This window comes from Leptodactylus fuscus, chromosome 7, assembly GCF_031893055.1.
Source record: "Leptodactylus fuscus isolate aLepFus1 chromosome 7, aLepFus1.hap2, whole genome shotgun sequence".
NCBI classification, from domain to species: domain Eukaryota; kingdom Metazoa; phylum Chordata; class Amphibia; order Anura; family Leptodactylidae; genus Leptodactylus; species Leptodactylus fuscus.
Window position 1 is genome coordinate 100,182,265 of NC_134271.1, and position 18,410 is coordinate 100,200,674.

The following is an 18,410-nucleotide window of genomic DNA, read 5'->3' on the forward strand; positions in this document are numbered from 1 at the left end:
GAGGACTCCATGAACGCTGAAACCTCTGAAAGGAGGCAACATGGAAACCTCTAGAGACCTGGAACTACAATCCTCACTGGGAGGACCAAAGAGAAAGACCAACATGAAGACTTGTCACAAGGAATGTAGAATAAGCAATGGGTTATTTGATCTTAACAGTGATATTAAGGGATTCCGAACTTCTGAGCATAGTTAATTTTTTTTTCAGACCCCCAAGCATACTGATCAGAAGGCTACGAGAGGTGAGAGAACATAAAAAACACAGTTACTTACCTCTCCTGGCTCCGGAAGGAGTCAGGCTTACTTGGTGATGTCACAGATATCACGTGGGCCAAGGCAACGTAAGCCCCTGCTAAAGTGACGTCTCTTCCATCATTGAAGAATGCCGATATCAGCTGTGAGTGCGCTGGAGCTCAGGAGAGGTAATTAAAAAAGATGACCGAGTAATATTCGAAACGGCTGTTTCGAATAGCATGCACCCATAGGAATGAATGGAAGCGGCCGGCACGCTGACTTTGCTAGCGGCTGGCCGCTTAACCCCCTGCATGTTGGCTGCGTCCTTTCATTCCTATGGGTGCATGCTATTCGAAAGGGGAGTTTTGAATAGTACTCGCTCATCTCTATTAACAGTGTTTTTTATGTTTGTATCCTCCCCTGGATCTCGGATTATTATATGGGACCCCGCCATTCTTAGTTTCACCACTGATCAAGAGGTTAGGTTATCAGTATCAAAATTGGCCCAGGGACCAGAAAACTATATTAAAAATGTTTCTTGGGGTATTTTCCCAAGCTTTAGAACAAATATGTACATGATGCAAGAAGTCCTCACTATAGGAGAGCATAGACCAATATGCAGAAAGTAGTCACATCATGGGGGTAGTTACCAGGGTGGCAGACACAGCTGCTATGAAGCCCAACAACTAAGGGAACCATTTCCACTGAGAGCTAGGGGGCCATTAGTGATAGGTAAGGATGGTGGAGGGGATGTGGGGAACTGAATGGGTTTCCATGTGATATCATTATACATTTATAAATATATAATTATTACTTTCTTCACGTTATGATGTCAAATCTGTACGGGTATAAACTTTCCATTTCTGGCTTTCGTTTGCCTGTAATCTAAAGGTTGCCCACTTATGTTATTAGTTATGAGTCACTAGTCAAAGCTAACAAGGACTAAAACTACAGTAAAAATAACATGATGGATATAGCAGAGCTGGATTAGATTAGCTCTTTGTGGTTGCTATATGCATTGAATGACTGTAAGATCAGATAAGTTTACCTCTACCCCTACGTAAAATCCCAGGTAGAACATTATGGAAAGGTTTGCCAATTGACAAATCCAGCACTGCTATATCTGACTCATCTCTGTTTCCATGAGACCAACTTAAAAAATTCCAAACGGTTGCATTATAAAAGCACAGTGTGCTCCCATTAATTTTAATATGGTGATTTTTACATACTATTCCTGCATAACAGCTTTATGGCAGCATCTCATTGTACGCTGTTTATTTTAATGCAGTGTCCCTATAATATGGAGTGGCCCAGAAGAAGCAATTTCGAGAACTTTACAGCCTTCGACTGTCGCCATACAAAGAATTTGTTTGACTGTAAATCAGCTGTTATCCAGGCAGCGCAGCGTTAATTTGTGATGCTGTAATCTTTTACATGCACTTCTATGAAAGTTTACTCAGTATTTGGAAATATGTGTCTTGGGAGCTATGTCTTGTAGAACCCGATATGGCTGTTTTATAGGACATAAATCCTCAGTTCACAGCTCCCTGCAAGGCAACGACTACGCAACCTCTGTCGTGAATATGGTTGTCTAGTCTGGCACCTTTAGAATCATTGACACAAGGTGGGAGTCAGCATAAAAACTGAGGCATTTTGGAGCGAAATTTTATGGAATAGTCATTTATAAGAATATGGAACATAGCAATATGTATCGCTCATTATTCTGCAGGGAAGGAGTCAGGGCCAGTCACCTGGATGGAGGGGAATGTAACATTGTGTCCCACAACCAGGACGCTCGGGAACCAGTGTCCCATTTACCCCACACCAGTTTTTGTTCTTTATGCATGGCAGCCAGAAGGGCTGTGTTAATCGCTGCTCCTTCTTTCTGCCAATGTATTTGCCCCCCCCCCCCCCTTACCTCTGCTACTAGTATCTTTTTGTCTTGTGATATTTAGGTGACTTCTAGTAGTGTCACAACTTGAATATCTGGAATCTAAGATGCTTTCAAGACGATATCCAGATGTCCCCACACTTTAGCCTACTAGTTAATAATATAGTCCATCCATGGCTTGCTTGAGAGGCTATAGTCTACAGACAGAATAGTGTGATTTGCTGAATCCACTAACTGCCTGCCACTGTGCCTTGGGCCACCTACGACACAAGGCCCCTTTTAGGTTTTTTCTTTTGTCTTAAAGGGATTTTCCAGCCCTAAATCGATTTTTTTTTTTTTTTTTTTTACTCTGAAGACTTATGCACAGGATAGATCACCAGTATGTGATCTGTCAGGGTGCGACACCTGGACCCCACGCAGATCATCTATTCTAGCAGCCTCCAGGTGCAATAAATTGCTAGTGAACAGGTGACACATGCTCAACCACAACCATCCAACCTAGTGAGAATTGAGAATTACAGATAAAGCCTGCTAAAAATGCAGAATGTAAAGAATATTCAGTGGGTCTTAATTCTTTTACACAGCGGGGATCCACTGGCAGTGTCCACGATCACAGACCATTCCGATCATGACAATTAATCTCTCAGATATCGGAGATGTTTTCAAAGGCAGAGAATAAAAAAAACAAAAGTACAAAATGGAAACATGGGAGTTTATTGCGAAACTTTCTAAATTAAAGGCTCTGGAAATCTGTCTCACTTTGCATCATAAACCTGGAGTCCATGCCTTTTATTTAATTTATTATGTATTATTTATTCAAGAAGGGAATTGTTTTATTACCACTGTACTGCTAAATAACTGATTTGTCAGAGATGACATTCTTTGGGTACCAGTATCTGCCAGCAGAGGGAGTCAGAACGACTGTGTAGACAGGAAAGAGAGCTGTAGCGCAATAGTGAACCAAACTCTAACATTCTTTTTTTTTTTTTTTTTGTAATGTTTACCAGTTCCAGCTGCCAGTACCTCGATAGACAGAGACATTGTCTTTACCATGAGAGATCATTTATTAACATTACTAGATATCTAATATAAATGCAGATCAAATAATATGCACAGTAAATACATATTACATTATCCAGGTTTGGAGAGAAATAAAAAAAAAAGCTGCCAGGATGAAGAGTGGGATTACATTAATCTCAACCACTTTGAGACCGCATGCACATATTGCATACTTGAAGAAGGTTAGCTATTGCAAAATCACCAGTATGTGCCTTCCGTTATGTGTCTATGAGGCCTTAAGGTGTTTTCTAGGACTAAAATTAATGACCTATCCTTACAATAGGTCATCAATATTACATTCATAGCAGTCCAACTCCCACAACCTCTATTCTTTGATCCCACCTTGGTCACTTATTTTCCGTGACATCACATGCGTCAGTCATCGTGAATAGGACGGAGCTGCAATACCAGGTGCAGCCGCTATACAATGTATGGCACTGTGTCTGGTAAACAATGAAGAGGTCACAGCTCTCACTAGAAGCAAATCATTTTGGGTGCCAGGGATTAGAGTCTCACCAAAATAATATTCTAAACATAGATCATCAATAATAGAGAAAAACTCGTTAAACCAAAAGGGGTGAATACTTTTTATATACCTCCATATGAAACTAGTTCTAAATGTATATCTGTTTAAGTGACAGTTTTGTAAATATGGCCCCCTTCAAGCCTGCGCCAAAATCACTGTTTTTACATGTGCCCCAGTGCATTATCTGGTTGTGAAGAGAAAGCCCCCAGTAACTATGAATGACCATAAGCTATTTAGAGCTGTCAAATCCATTCAGTGTCCAACATCTGTGCCCTTTTTATTGGATCCGTCTCTTGCTTTTTATTTCCAAGCTGTGTCAGTTCATATTAAACGCTGCCTGCAAGCTTTAAAAGGACAATTGTGGGGCTGTCGGTAAGTTTAGTATAGTCTCATCATTTCCCCTGGCGCCCACAAATCATGTACCTTATCATTTCCCTTACCTTTAACTTTCATTATTCATGAAGGTCACCAACCCCTGGTACTGCCGTGTATTATAATGACTTGTCTTCCCTGTTCATAAGAATATATGAAGTATTATAAATTCTTATAAGGTCTAAGAGGCGCCGAGAAAGACACGATCTCCATTTTCACTTTAGATCACAAGAGGGAAGAAGTATTGTCTAGAGACTGATTGCATTTTGTTTTTGCAGAATTCTCTAATTCAGTCACATTACTGACAGCGACGTGTGGAAGAAATTGCCTTCGCATGTGTAAGTACCAAACATTTTACAGGGACAGATTCAGAAATCCTATTTACTTAAAGGGGTTGTCTGGATTAGAAAACCTATTTTTCAAATATCTTAAATAAGAATTGCATATGGGGTAAAGATCCTACATTTAGAATCCTGGGACTCCCTTGCTTTGGAGGACCTGACACATTCATCAATTACAGAGGCAGTTTGTTGATTTAAATCAGTAGCATGCAATTCTTTATTCCTCCAGCAGTGGTGCTGCAGAAGAATTGAACAGTTGCTGTAGGTTTCTCTAAAGAGTATAGCTGATCACAGGGAATCTAGGTATGAATAGAATGTCAGTATAACATTTAAGACTGACATACAGAAAAGGGCAGTAGAATGGATATGATTTGTAAATGTAGTTTCAGACAGTGTGGAGTTTTTCACTCTTCAGATTTTGCTGTAGATTTACAGCTGGCTTCACCCTTTACATTGTTCAACACAGTGGCGTAACTAGGAATGGCAGGGCCCTGAGCCGAATATTTGACATGGGGCTCCCTGACTCCACCCCCTGCACAAACCACACTCCTGCACACACTATTATGTCCCATAGTGGTGTCTGCAAAAAGTATTATTCCCCATAGTGGCTGCTGAACATACTATTATGCCCCATAGTGGCCCCTGCACACAGTATTATGCCCCAAAGTGACTCCAGCACACACTATTATGCCCCATAGTGGCCCCTGCACACAGTATTATGCCCCAAAGTGACTCCAGCACACACTATTATGCCCCATAGTGGCCCCTGCACACAGTATTATGCCCCAAAGTGACTCCAACACACACTATTATGTCCCATAGTGGCCCCTGCACACAGTATTATGCCCCAAAGTGACTCCAGCACACACTATTATGCCCCATAGTGGCCCCTGCACACAGTATTATGACCCAAAGTGGCCCCTGCACACAGTATTATCCCCCATAGTGACTCCAGCACACACTATTATGCCCCATAGTGGCCCCTGCACACAGTATTATGCCCCATAGTGACTCCAGAACACACTATTATGCCCCATAGTGGCCCCTGCACACAGTATTATGCCCCATAGTGGACCCTACACACAGTATTATATCTCATTGTGGACCGCCTATGAACAATTATTATACCCTGGGGGCTTTTCAGGCCCCAGAGTATAATGATTGGAGACCTACGGGAGGTATTCAAACATATAAAACAATGTTACTTACCTCTCCCTGGCTCCGGTGCACTTCCCGCTTATTTCGGCCATCTTCATGTTGGTACAGACGTCACATGAGCCAGACCTGTGTTGCGATGCATAACGTTTGAGGAGTTTGCGGGCCTAGGGCCTCAATTACCAATCCCCACTTCTATCATAGCTGCATCCGCAGAAGGGGAAGTGTAGGCGGCCGTGAGCAGGAGCAAGGATCTGTAAGTAAATAGGGCCCCATTACATGCTGAAGTTACTCCAGCAGGTAATGCCCTATTTAAAAAAAAAAAAACATCAGGGGCCCGCCACACTCCCTAATGTCCCAGGCGCTGTGCCAACCGCTACCGCTGCTACCGTGATAGTTACACCACTGGTTTGACATAATGTAAATGTTGGGTAACATAATGGGCATGTTATAGATCTGCTGCATGATATGAAATACACACAGATCTGCATCAAAAATCTGCAACACATCTATTATATCTAAAGATGGCTTTACCTGTAGAAGTGTAGAGGTAACAGTCCCTACCAGGCCCTGGACCCAGCCGCATAAAATATACCGCTATGCTAAATGGTACAAGGCAAGTAAAAGCCCCATTATAGATTCTGCAAAGGGGCCAAGGAGCCTTATGTTATGCCTCTGGGTGTTGTCATCTTCAGCATTCATGTCATATTCAGATTATACCCCATAAATTCCTGATAGTTGCAACCTCTGGGGCTCTCACCTATTGGAGGAATGGCTTTAGTGGAGAGGTAGCCATGTTTGGTGCCCTCCCGATAAGAAGTCTATGGGAGGTATGGAGAATACTGCTCTAATTAAATAGATGTATGGCCAGTGTCATCATGCTATAAATAAAAACATAAACTTAAAGCTACCTCTGCACTCGACTAGAGATTATGGGAGCAGTAGCTGTGTAGGAGTCTTCTTCCAAAGTGTCCAGCGAAAACACAAGAACTTCTAGCTTGATTGGCCTCTCCACTGTCTCTTATTTCCACGCACCTCCTGATGTTACTAAGGAAAAATGCAATACATTCCTTTTTTCTGCTGTGTAATACAGAGTGGCCACCATATTTACAGACTGGGCCTACACCATACTATTATTCTGAATGTCAGGAAAGGGTTAAAAGTTCATGTCGCAATTTATTGCAGCCCTTGTAAATTATGGGGAGATTCCCATCTATCACAAATCCATGTTACCTATTTTGTCTCTAGGTCTGTCCCAAGACCTTGTGTATGGAAGGCAGACATCTGAGCCACAGCCAGTAAGACTCCCATCTATGTCACTAGATCAGTCTTTGGTCTCAAACCCAACACCTTGTGTATGCAGTGGCTCAATTAGGAATGGCGGGGCCCCATGGTGAACTTTTGACATGTCTCCTCCCCCTCCCCCTTCCCCCCCGACCGACACCATAGACCTCGACCGACCAACCTCCGAGCCCCTCCCCCCCCGCATTCCTGTGCACTCTATTATGCCCCATAGTGGCCCCGGCACACACTATTATGCCCCACAGTGGCCCCTGCACACACTATTATGCCCCATAGTGGCCCCTGCACACACTATTATGCCCCATAGTGGCCCCTGCACACACTATTATGCCCCATAGTGGCCCCTGCACACACTATTATTAATAGGGCCGCCTACTTGACTTCCTATTCTGCCCAGCTCCTCCTGCTCTACAATGTCTACCAATAAGTATTTGGACACCCATGTAAATGAAGATATCTGCGGTCATGATGTACGACACGTCTTCTGCCGTTAAATAGAAAACAGCATTGGCATTAGTCACATGCAAGATGCCACCAAGTGCAGAGTTATCCGATTTCGAGAAAAGGGTAATTGTGGGGTACCACAGAAATGGTTGATCGTTAAGGGACATAGCAAGTGAACTGAATTTCCCAAAATTGACAGTGGCCTATGTGATTACGAAGTGGAAGGTTGATTGTCGGAATATGCCCCAAGTTGGAAGACCCCCGAAACTGGGAGATAGAGACCAACGAGTGCTGGCCAGAGAAACCGCACCCAACCGATGGTGCACATACACCAGGAGTTTCAACAGGCATCCGGGAGTATTGTGTCGATCAATACCATCCGTAAGGAAGCATCTGCTGGGGTCTACCAACTATTGAATATGAAGAAATGTTGTTTTTCTATTCTACTATAGGTGTCCAAATACTTATTGGTAGACAGTGTATAACAATCATGTGACGGGTTCCCTTTAAAGTGAGGATAGGGGTTTGCCAATTGTATATTTCCTGAAAAATGCTAAAGATGGGATTAAAAGCACTGCATAAATATCATGTCAATGTCTGTATTGAGAAATCACATTACGACAACGTCCGGATCTTCAGCTTGTTTTAGCAGTGGGAAATACAGCTTGAGTCAGCAGGTCACGATCATAAAAATCGTTGTACTCTAGGCAAATGAGAGTCAATATCTCACCAGTCTGCAACCAAAGCTGTTTGATAAAAGATATTAGAAATTGAAAATTAATGTAAAATGAAATAGGTTAGACATTTACATGCTAATGAGAAGAGATGACAGATTAGACAGTAACATTTAAGCGCAGGAATATTAATTTATTTTGACATGTAAAATAAGTAAGTGAAACTACTGCAGAGAATGAAACAAAATCATAATGCGGTCAAGTCACTGGCTGAGCTGTAAAGTCATTTATAACATTACAGACGGAGGTGATCTTTGTGCTAAAACGTCTATTAAAGAACCTTTACACCAAATATCTATATTCCCTAGAAAGTCCTTGAGTCGTCATCTTCTGTCAAGTTGCTAACAATTCCATTTAGTCTTTTGTTATTAAGTATTTCTCCAGATTAATTTCTAAAAGGAGTTTTTCCGGGCTGGGGCCATTTTTGATAGTAGGTTATCAGTCGATAATATACTGGCAGTGCAAGTATTGTATCTCTAGTCTCAGTCAAGTTAACAGGAGCAGCCAAAGGAGTTTTTTTGCTTCTGGAGCCAGTCCGGCAGGGCCATTTTGATGGCAGAGAAAACAGTACGCTTGCACCAGACACTATGATGCTGTCCCAGAGTGCCACTGCTGTCGCTTTGTACCCTCAGGATGCTGAAAGAGTTAAATACCATGGTATCAACTGGTATGGCACAGGCAGGCATGATACGATTATGTCACTGCGCCTGCTCCTTCGACCAGAGAAAGCGTAAGCTAGAAGAGACTATAGATAAATTAGTGAGAACTGGGAATGGGGGCTAAATAAGTAGTCTTTCTCTTATATGAATACGAGGTGAAGGGCACTAAAGGGGCATTATGCTATATAGTAGCTACTAAAGAGACATTATAGTGTGCATGCAGTCCACTAAGGGGCTATTATACTGTGTGGTGGTCTCTAATTCAGCATTATATTGTGTGGAGATCACTAAGGAGACAGCATTCTATGTGACGGGCGTTATACTCTGTAGCGGTCAGTAAAGAGGCATTATACTATGTGAGGGTTACCAAATGGGTATTACATTTTGTGGGGCCAATAGGGGGACATTAGTTTGTGTGGAGGCTTCTAAAGGGGCTAAAGAGGCATTATACTGTGCAGGGAGCACCAATAGGGCATCATAGCATGTGTCCTATAGTGCATTTATGAAAAGATGTTGTGTGTTGCTCAATATAAGTGAGGGCAAATATACTGTATGGGGGCCATTAAAGGGTGATATATACTGTGTGGGGACCAATAAAAGGGGGTCCAGTAAGGGTTCGGTATACTATCTGGGGGCCAATAAAGAGGACTTTATACTATTTTGGGGCCTGTATAATGGACATCCTCCCAAATTTGAAAGAAAAGAAATGGGGACAGAATGTGCAGCATGCTATGCGCGCCATGGCACATTTAGCTCCACCCACTTCTACATTGACTTCGCCCATTGTCATTAAATTTTCTTTGTGTCCCCACACAGTATAGTGCTCCTACAGGGGGCAATTAGATGGGGACATGTTGGTTTAATGTCCCCTTCCAGTTGCCCCCAGTTGAATACAATGATGAAGCAGGATCCGTCTGCTATCGCTTGCCTCAAGGACACGAGCGTACTGCCATTGAGAAAAATGTCACTGGAGCGTGCGCAGTAGGGGAGGGAGCACTACTGCGCACGCGTCAGATTTGAACCAATCCCTCCAGAAGAAGAGGACGATGAAACCGGGGAAGAGCCAGGACTGGAGGGCGTCACCGAAAGAAGAACGAAGAACGAAGAGGAAGGCATGCCAGAAGATGACGTCAGACTGTGCATGACCGCCCACCGTGCACGATAAGTATAATTTGCATATATTTTTTTATGGTTTTATTTTAAAACGGGGGGGGGGGGTTAAAATAGCATTAGCATAATTTTGCTGATAGAGTCCCTTTAATGTCCCCGACTACATCTGCTCCCAGTTTAATGACCCCCCTCCATCTGCCAGTTTAATGCCCCATCCATCGGCCCCCAGTTTAATGCCCCCTCCATTTTCCTCTAGTTTAATGTCCCTTCTTTATCTGCCCCCAGTTTAACATTAAAAAAAAAACACTGATACTCACCTCTCCTCACTCCCCTGCTGTTCTGTCTGAGGTGTCCAGGGTGCCAGAGTGTTTAGGGAGAAGCAGGTGCAAGATGAGTGATGTCATCACATCGTACCTACAGCTCCCAGGACCAGAGCACAGAGAAGCACAGTGGTGAAACAGGAACTTCTGCAGACGGCTCCTGCTTCATCATTGTATTCCACTCCAGACGCAGATGAGTTCAAACCCCGACAAACCTCCCACTGACCGAGACAGCAGGATGGAACCCAGAATCCAGAACTGTCCCGCTGAATCTAGGACGTTTGGGAAGTATAGATCATGAGTATGATTCTCAGCCTCCCTGTCACCCTGTGATACAAACCCACTAGTGATGCACCATTTCCCCCGCAATACACCTCTACTCAAATTATGCCCTGCCCCTGCAATACGCTCAGCCCTCACTCCCAGAAACTTCTGACATTACATTCACATCTGGGAAATTGATTCTTTTGGTCCATTGGACTGTGAATATAGCAGACACAAATAGAACTCGAGGGATCCCATTGACTTTTTTTTAACTGAAATCAATGGAGTGTGAATATAGCCTGTATGTAGCCTTCAATTTACTGGTTGTCATATAAGTGAAAGGCATAGTAACATATAATATTCATTACTGGAATTAAAAACCGAATGCAATTCTTCAGTAACAAAAAAAAGAAAAGTGCTGTGTAAATCCAGTCTTAAACATCAGACAATGCTCAAATCATACCGATATACACTGTCTAGCAATAAGTATTTGGATACCTGTGGTAGAATAGAAAAAAAACATTTATTTATATTCAATAGTCGGTAAAACCCAGCAGATGCTTCCTTACGGATGGTATTGATGGACACAATACTCCTGGATGCCTAGTGAAACTCCTGGTGTATGTGAGCCATCGGTTGGGTGCGGTTTCTCTGGCCAGCACTCATCAGTCTCTATCTCTCAGTTTCGGGGGGTCTGCCAACTTGGGGCACGTTCCGACAATCACCGTTCACCTTCCACTTTGTAATCACATAGGCCACTGTTGATTTTTGGGTAATTCAGTTCACTTGCTATGTCCCTTAAGGATCGACCATTTCTGTGGTAACTTACAATTACTGAAGGTAGAAGAGTTACTCCATGATGTTCATGTATTTTTAACCTTTTGAATTAAAAGTTATTTTTTAAAGTGGCATGCTGGAGTAACTCTTCTACCTTCAGTCTCCTACATCCCGTAGCACATTCTGGGGTTTTCTCTGTGCAGCCTTCTATTGCTGTTGAAGTCTACATCGGCTCTATATTGGCTTTATATCGTTCCAGGTGGTAAGAGCTCCATTATCTTTTTTTGTATGATCTCACAATTACCCCTTTCTCGAAATCAGGCAACTCTGCACTTCGTGGTATCTTGCATGCGACTAATGCCAATGCACTAATGCCAATGTTGTTTCCTATTTAACAGCAGAAATCGTGACGTACATCACAACCGCAGATATCTTCATTTGCATGGGTGTCCAAATACTTATTGGTAGACTGTGTAGAATGACTAGCACTAGCTGGTGGCTTCTTCAGCAGATGTCCCATGCACAAAGTTAGCACCTCTTCATGGCTGGCCACGGATATATTGTTATTAGATTAGACACCTGCGGCTTACATGTTATTACACCATGGCTGGTGGATTGGGGCCAGTAATCCATATATACAGTCTTGAGATTTGTAGCAATACACCGTTAGCCTTCATTTACAGGCAGATTGCAGAGAAAGCAAATAATGATGGTAATCAAGTCTGCTTTACTGTCCTTTATCCCTGCAACCTTGCCATTACAGCGAGCTGCGTCCTTGTGGGAGCGCTCTCTAATTAAAAGACAATCAGTGGAGCAGCAATTAACACATTTATATTGAATAGAGGAACACAAGAAGCTTCTCATAATTCTGTATAGATTTTATATGTGTGCAAGTAACCCACAGCACAGGGTGTGCTTGCCATCTGCTGGTCCCTGGCAGTATTAACCATTTAAATGGCTGGTCCTTTTCAGGTCATACTTACATTATGTAACTTTGGGGTCTTCTGGTCTAATGTACGGGATTAATGATAAACGTTGAAGATGTGATACCATGTTTTCCCCATAACTCACTGTAATATTCACATACATATGTATATAGTGCAATTTATATACGGGGAGAATTTACTAAAACTGGTATTTCCTATGTCAGTGTCAGTAACAGCCCCAGCCTATTAAAAAAAATGCCAAAATTGAAGTCTATGTTAATTTTTTTGGCACAAATCATAATAAATATGTCTGGCCGAGGGATCCCTGTCCTGTTCTCCGTCCTGCTTTGGCCATTTTTGCAGAAAGTGACAGGGTACAAAATATGGGATGTGGTGCATCTTTGACAGATGAAACAGTGCAGATAGGTTAATAAAATGTCTCCAGACTTTATTAGATTTGTCTGATGAATAAAATATTATACCCCTTTAAAATTGGATCTGTCAGATGGATACCACTGTACTGTATGCAATGGTAGACTTTTGAGGGTTTCCATTAACTTGCATATGGAGACCATTGCATAATTTCATTGTGGTTTACATATTATTGCAAGACTAGAGCTTCTATTTTTGCCCCTGAAAACTAGTAACACAACCATATCTTAATCTGTGCAACAGCACAAGGGCCACGGATACATTAGTTAGGGATTTTCTGGATGCAAGTGTTAAAGTGTTGTAAAACTATCCCTCTGCTAGTGAGAAATGACAGGGGCCCTCGGCTCTTGGTATCAACCCTGGGTAAGCAGATGACATCACAGGTAGGGTTCGCTATGTACTGTAGCTTACTGTGAATTTACAATTATGCTTTTGTCGGGTAACTGTTGTAGTATCACGAATGGAGTCTATCTAGTGATAATGCAGAATCTGCCATGTGAATATACCCTTTAAGCTCCTTTAGCACTACTCAGAGACTCCTGTTACTGGAAATCTAACACAATATTCTATGCAAGTGTGTATTATTTTTCATGCATGATATTGTAAGAGTCCTTCTTTATGTTAGCTTGTTGACCACGTTTGTTCACACATCCTTTAGTTCAAGAAGTAATTTTAGCTTTCTTCTCTCTCTCTTTTCTGGAGGCTTTCTGACAGTTTAGATTATAGGACTTACCGTGTAGCAGCTGCAAGTTTCTCCATAATTAAAGTATATTATCTTTTACCGTCAGCTGGCCATAGAGAAGACACTAAGTGCTAGTGAAGCTTGTAGGTGGACGCATTCCTGGATTTAGCTGACATAGATATAGAGTCTTGCGTCGTGTGATCATGATGTGCTCTTTGATGAGTCCTTTTGGGTTTGGCAGCAACATCTTAATTTGTGTCTGCACAAGGCACTCCGGGTCCAATTGACTGTTACAAGAATATCCGTCAGCAGCATTTTAGGACCATCATGGAGACAACTGAGGAAGTGTTCCATGACAAAAGGGGAAAAAAAATCTTGTAAAGTAATAGGGTATCTGTATTTTATTATTCCCAGGAAACTCTAGGTACACGGCTAATGATAAATTTACATGTCACACAGTTGATGAGGATTACCAAAGGTTGACCCTCACCAATTGCTAAAATGGAGGGGCAGAAGTGGTGGGGCAATGCTTGGTGATACAAGCAGACTGATACATGGACTTAGACTCCATACACATGGTCGTGTATTTTCACTGGCCTGTTTATGGAGACATGAGCTCGCAGCAATACTCTGGACAGGTTCTATATTTTTTTTGGCTGGGCGCACTGAGATCAGCTTGGCTACATGCGCATGGTCATGTGCATGTAGCCTTATTCTGTGGGTCCATACACTGCTCTGCTGATGTTTCTAAGGAGAACCGAGCGAAGTATGTTGTATAGTGCTGAGCCAATCTTCCCCTATATATCAGCAATTAATTCCAGTTTCAATACCTGGTACCCCACTGACCAACACCTGACATGTTGCTTTGAGATATCTGCTTCTTTTTTTTCCCCCTCAAACATGACATATCCTTGAGGGCCAGTTCACATCTTCGTTCAGGCCATTTCGTTCCACATGCATTTTTCATGTAGAGAAAAAAGTCCTGCAAGCAGCACTTTTCTTTCCGCATTCTTCGTGTGGAAACCACACAGACCCCATTATAATCTATGGGGTCCACGGGTTTCCTTAGGTAACCGCTTTTTTTATGCAGATTAGGTTTCCATTCATGGGGTCCCCAAGCGAACTCCACCAATGGAAATCCACACACAGATATGAACCAGCCCTTAATGATCTTTCATCATGTAAGGAACTAAAGGTACGTTCACATGTAGCTGATTTGTTACAATATTATGATCGTCTCATACATCAAAATATCCCAGATGTCAGACTTCATAGATCTAATATTTATGGTCCATCCTAAGGTAGGTCATCAAGCTTAGAAACCAGATAACACCTTTAACCCTTATCAAAACTAGATGATTGGTTACGCAAAAATAAGCAATACTTGTACTGATACAAAATGCCACTAAATTGCAGCTTGGGACAGGAGACAGTTTTTGTTGCTTTTTTTTTTTTTTTGGAGTCACATTTTAAAGGGGTTCTATCACTGGGAAAAGTCATTTTTATCTAAACACATGCTTGCATAGGCTTTAGAAAGGCTATTCCACACTTACCTTTAGTATGTAGATTGCTTCAGTGGTCTCTGAATAAGTCCGTTTTTATTCATATGCTAATGAGCCTCCAGCCAGTACAGCAAGTTCCCAGCAGCCTCCTCTCTCCCATTATCCTCTATGTGTGTGAAGCAAACAGGAAGCGAGTCATCAGCAGCAGCAGGAGCCGTCTCCCATAGAAGACAATAGGAGAGGTGTGCACCTTCTATCGTGCACTAGTCTAATTAGCATATGGATAAAAACGGACTTATTCAGAAACCAGTGAGGCAATCTACATACAAAAGGTAGGTGTGAAATAGACTTTCTAAGGGCTATGCAAAGGTGTGATTAGTTAAAAATGACTTTTCCTAGTGATAGAGCCCTTTTAAAGCCCAAGTCAAGGTTCAGCACAAAGGAGAAGTAGTGTTTCCATTATATTCCCATTCCTTATTAACCAACTCCTGGCTTTGGCCTAAAAATGTTCAGGGAAATCTGGAAACTCTATTTCCCTTATATATTACCAGCAGCACAATATGGGGTATTTCTGCTCCTGTGTGCTGGTAGGACAAGAGTCATTTTTAATTAGCATAATTAATTGCAGGGCAACACCCCTATTGGAGAGCTTAAGAGACCTCCCCCCTTGTGTTTTTTTTCTGTCTTGCGTGGTGGGACAGCTGGAGGGAGGTTCTTTTGTTCTCCCATTTTTTTCCTAAAAGGATTTTAACAACTTACTTTTTAGTAGTTTTCTCTTCTTCAATTGTTCTTTTCCTTTCTTTTGGAGCTTTGTGCTCCCAAGGCTTCTTTGTTTCTCCTCACTGCGCTCTGTACGCTTCAGCGGAGCTTCAGCTCTGCAGTCGAGGGAAGTGACGTTACCACTTCAGGCTCCGGAACCTTTAGGCAGTTCCTGTTTCCCTGGGACCCTTTTACTGTTAAGGATTGTTCACACTGCTGTCAGTGTCTGACAGGTAGTGTCCGCTGCTAGTGTTCTTCAAAATCTTGCACGGACATTAGCAGCGGACACTAGCTGTGTCCGTGACATTTTGCATTCATTTAAATGCAAAACCCGACGTAGGTTTTTTCTGTCCGCTTGAAAAGTCGGACATCTTTAGGAACGGACACTTAAGGACAGGCACGGAGTATAAAACAACACACCTGATCTCCATTTAAATGAATGCAGAATGTCACGGACTCAGCTAGTGTCCGCTGCTAATGTCCGTGCAAGATTTTGAACGAACATTAGCAGCGGACACTAGCTGTCGGACACCGACAGTAGTGTGAACGCCCCCTTACACTTTTGTGTCCTACTTCTGGTTGCGCTGGATTGCACTACCTGCCTAGTTTTAAGGCCATTTTCTTTACCGCTGTAGAACAGTATTTATACTCCATAGTGATGCCTATATAGATCTACAAATCTGAGGCTGAAGTGCCATACATCCTAGCATCAGCAATAAGGTCACTGATTGACAGCAGTGGTCTCAATAGAGCAGACATGCCATAGCAAGCTGAAGGTACAGTATATAAAGAAAGACTGACATTATCCCAATGCTAGAACAGCAGGGGATTGAACAGGTAATTGCTATGTTCTTACATTATAACACTTCCTGTGGTTAGCTTAATTTCTTAAAATCCAAGACAAGCCCTTTACTTCTGCTTAACTGTGGGAGTCAAAGCCTATTCATCACACAATAATGGACTAGCCCAAGGTTTAACTTTTGGCTGCCATAAACCTAAATTTACAGTGATATTTAGTTATCACCTGTCCAAGGCTACCGTCAAACTTCAGCTGACTGAACTCTCCCAGAATGCAGTGCAGTGATAACTTTGCATTACATACATTGGCCTAGTTACTAATAGAGAGTGTAAACTTGAGAATGCAACAGATTTCTCGCAGTAGCTAGTGCTGGATGATAAATCTGGCGTATCTTTAGAATGACTAGTCTAACTTTACACCACCCTTTAGTTGACTCTGAACCTATTTTAGTGCATTATGGGCACACTTAAGCCATAGCTCCATTATCCATGAGTAGTATAACATATATATTAGAAACAGAACTGCAAGGCTATCCAACTTTGTACAAACACTACATGTAAAACTGTAAGTCAATGTTCAAAAAAAAAGTGAAGCCTTGGATTAAAGAATGGGTTGTACCTGAACCTTTTGGGGCTCCAGTTGGATCCTATCTGGAAAACTAGATTTATAAAACTATTTGAAGCTATTGCACCTGTGCATGTATGTTGGCTTATTTTTCTGAATTTTAAAATGAGAAATTATAGTGTTTAACCCCTTAAGGACACAGCCCAAGAGTGCGTTAAGGACCAGGCCTCGTTTTTCAAAACTGACGTGTCATTTTATATGGCAATAACTTTGAGACGCTTTAACTTACAAAAGTGAATTTGAGACTGTTTTCTTGTGACACACTGTACTTCATGTTAGTGTTAAAATCGAATCAATATTTGTGTATTTATTATTTAAAATAAATAGGAAATATGATGGAAATTTGCAAAAAACAGGAATTTTCAAAATGTGAACTGGTCTGCTTTTCAAACAGATAGTTGTATCACACAAATACATGAATAAATATTATCTACCATATCTCTACTTTACATTGGCATCATTTTTTGATCATCTTTTAATTTATTTTGGATGTTAGAAGGCTTACAGGTATAACAGCGATTTTCCAGATTTACAAGAAAATTTCCCAAACTCTTTCTTTAGGGACCACTTCAGTTTTGAAGTGGATAATAAAGGCCTATATAACATAAACCCCCATAAATGACCCCATTTTCAAAACTGCACCCCTAAAATAATTCAAAACAGCATTTGGGAAGTTTGTTAACCCTTTAAGTATTTCACGGAAATTAAAACAATATGGAGGCGAAATTTAGACATTTCATTTTTTTTTCACTGATACATTCATATAGCCCTAAAGTTAACACATTCCCAAAGGGTTAAAGGAAAAATTGCATCTCACATTTTGTTATGCAATTTCTCCGGAGCACAGAAATACCCCACAAGTGGGTGTAAACTGATTTTTGGCCACACGGCAGAGCATGGAAGGGAAGGAGCGACACAGGGAGTTTGAAAATTATTCCAACAAAATCTGCTTTTCAGGCACCATATCTCATTTGCAGAGCCCCTAGAGTATCAATTCAAAGGAAAACCCCCCCCCCCCAAAAAAAAAGGACCCCATTTTGGAAACTACATCCCTCACCGAAATCATCAAGGGGTATAGTGAGCATTTAGACCCCACAGCCTTTTCACAGATTTTATTAACATTGGGATGTGTAAATGAAAATTTACTAAAATGTCACTTTATCTCTAAAGTTTTTATTTCCACAAGGGGTTAAAAGAGAAAAAGCCCCCCACAGATTGTTACATAATTTCTCCTGAACACGGCAATACCCCATATGTGGCCATAATCTGCTGTATGGGAACATGGTGGGGCACGGAATGGAAAGCGCGCTATTTGGTTTTTGGAGAGCAAATTTTGCTGGAATAGTTTACAGGTGCCATGTCACAGTTGCAGGGCCCCTAGTGTACCAAAACACTGGAAACACCCAAAAGTGACCCCATTTTGTAAACTACACCCCTCAAAAAATTTATCAGGGGTCTAATGAGCATTAGTATCCCAGACATGACTGCACAGTGGATG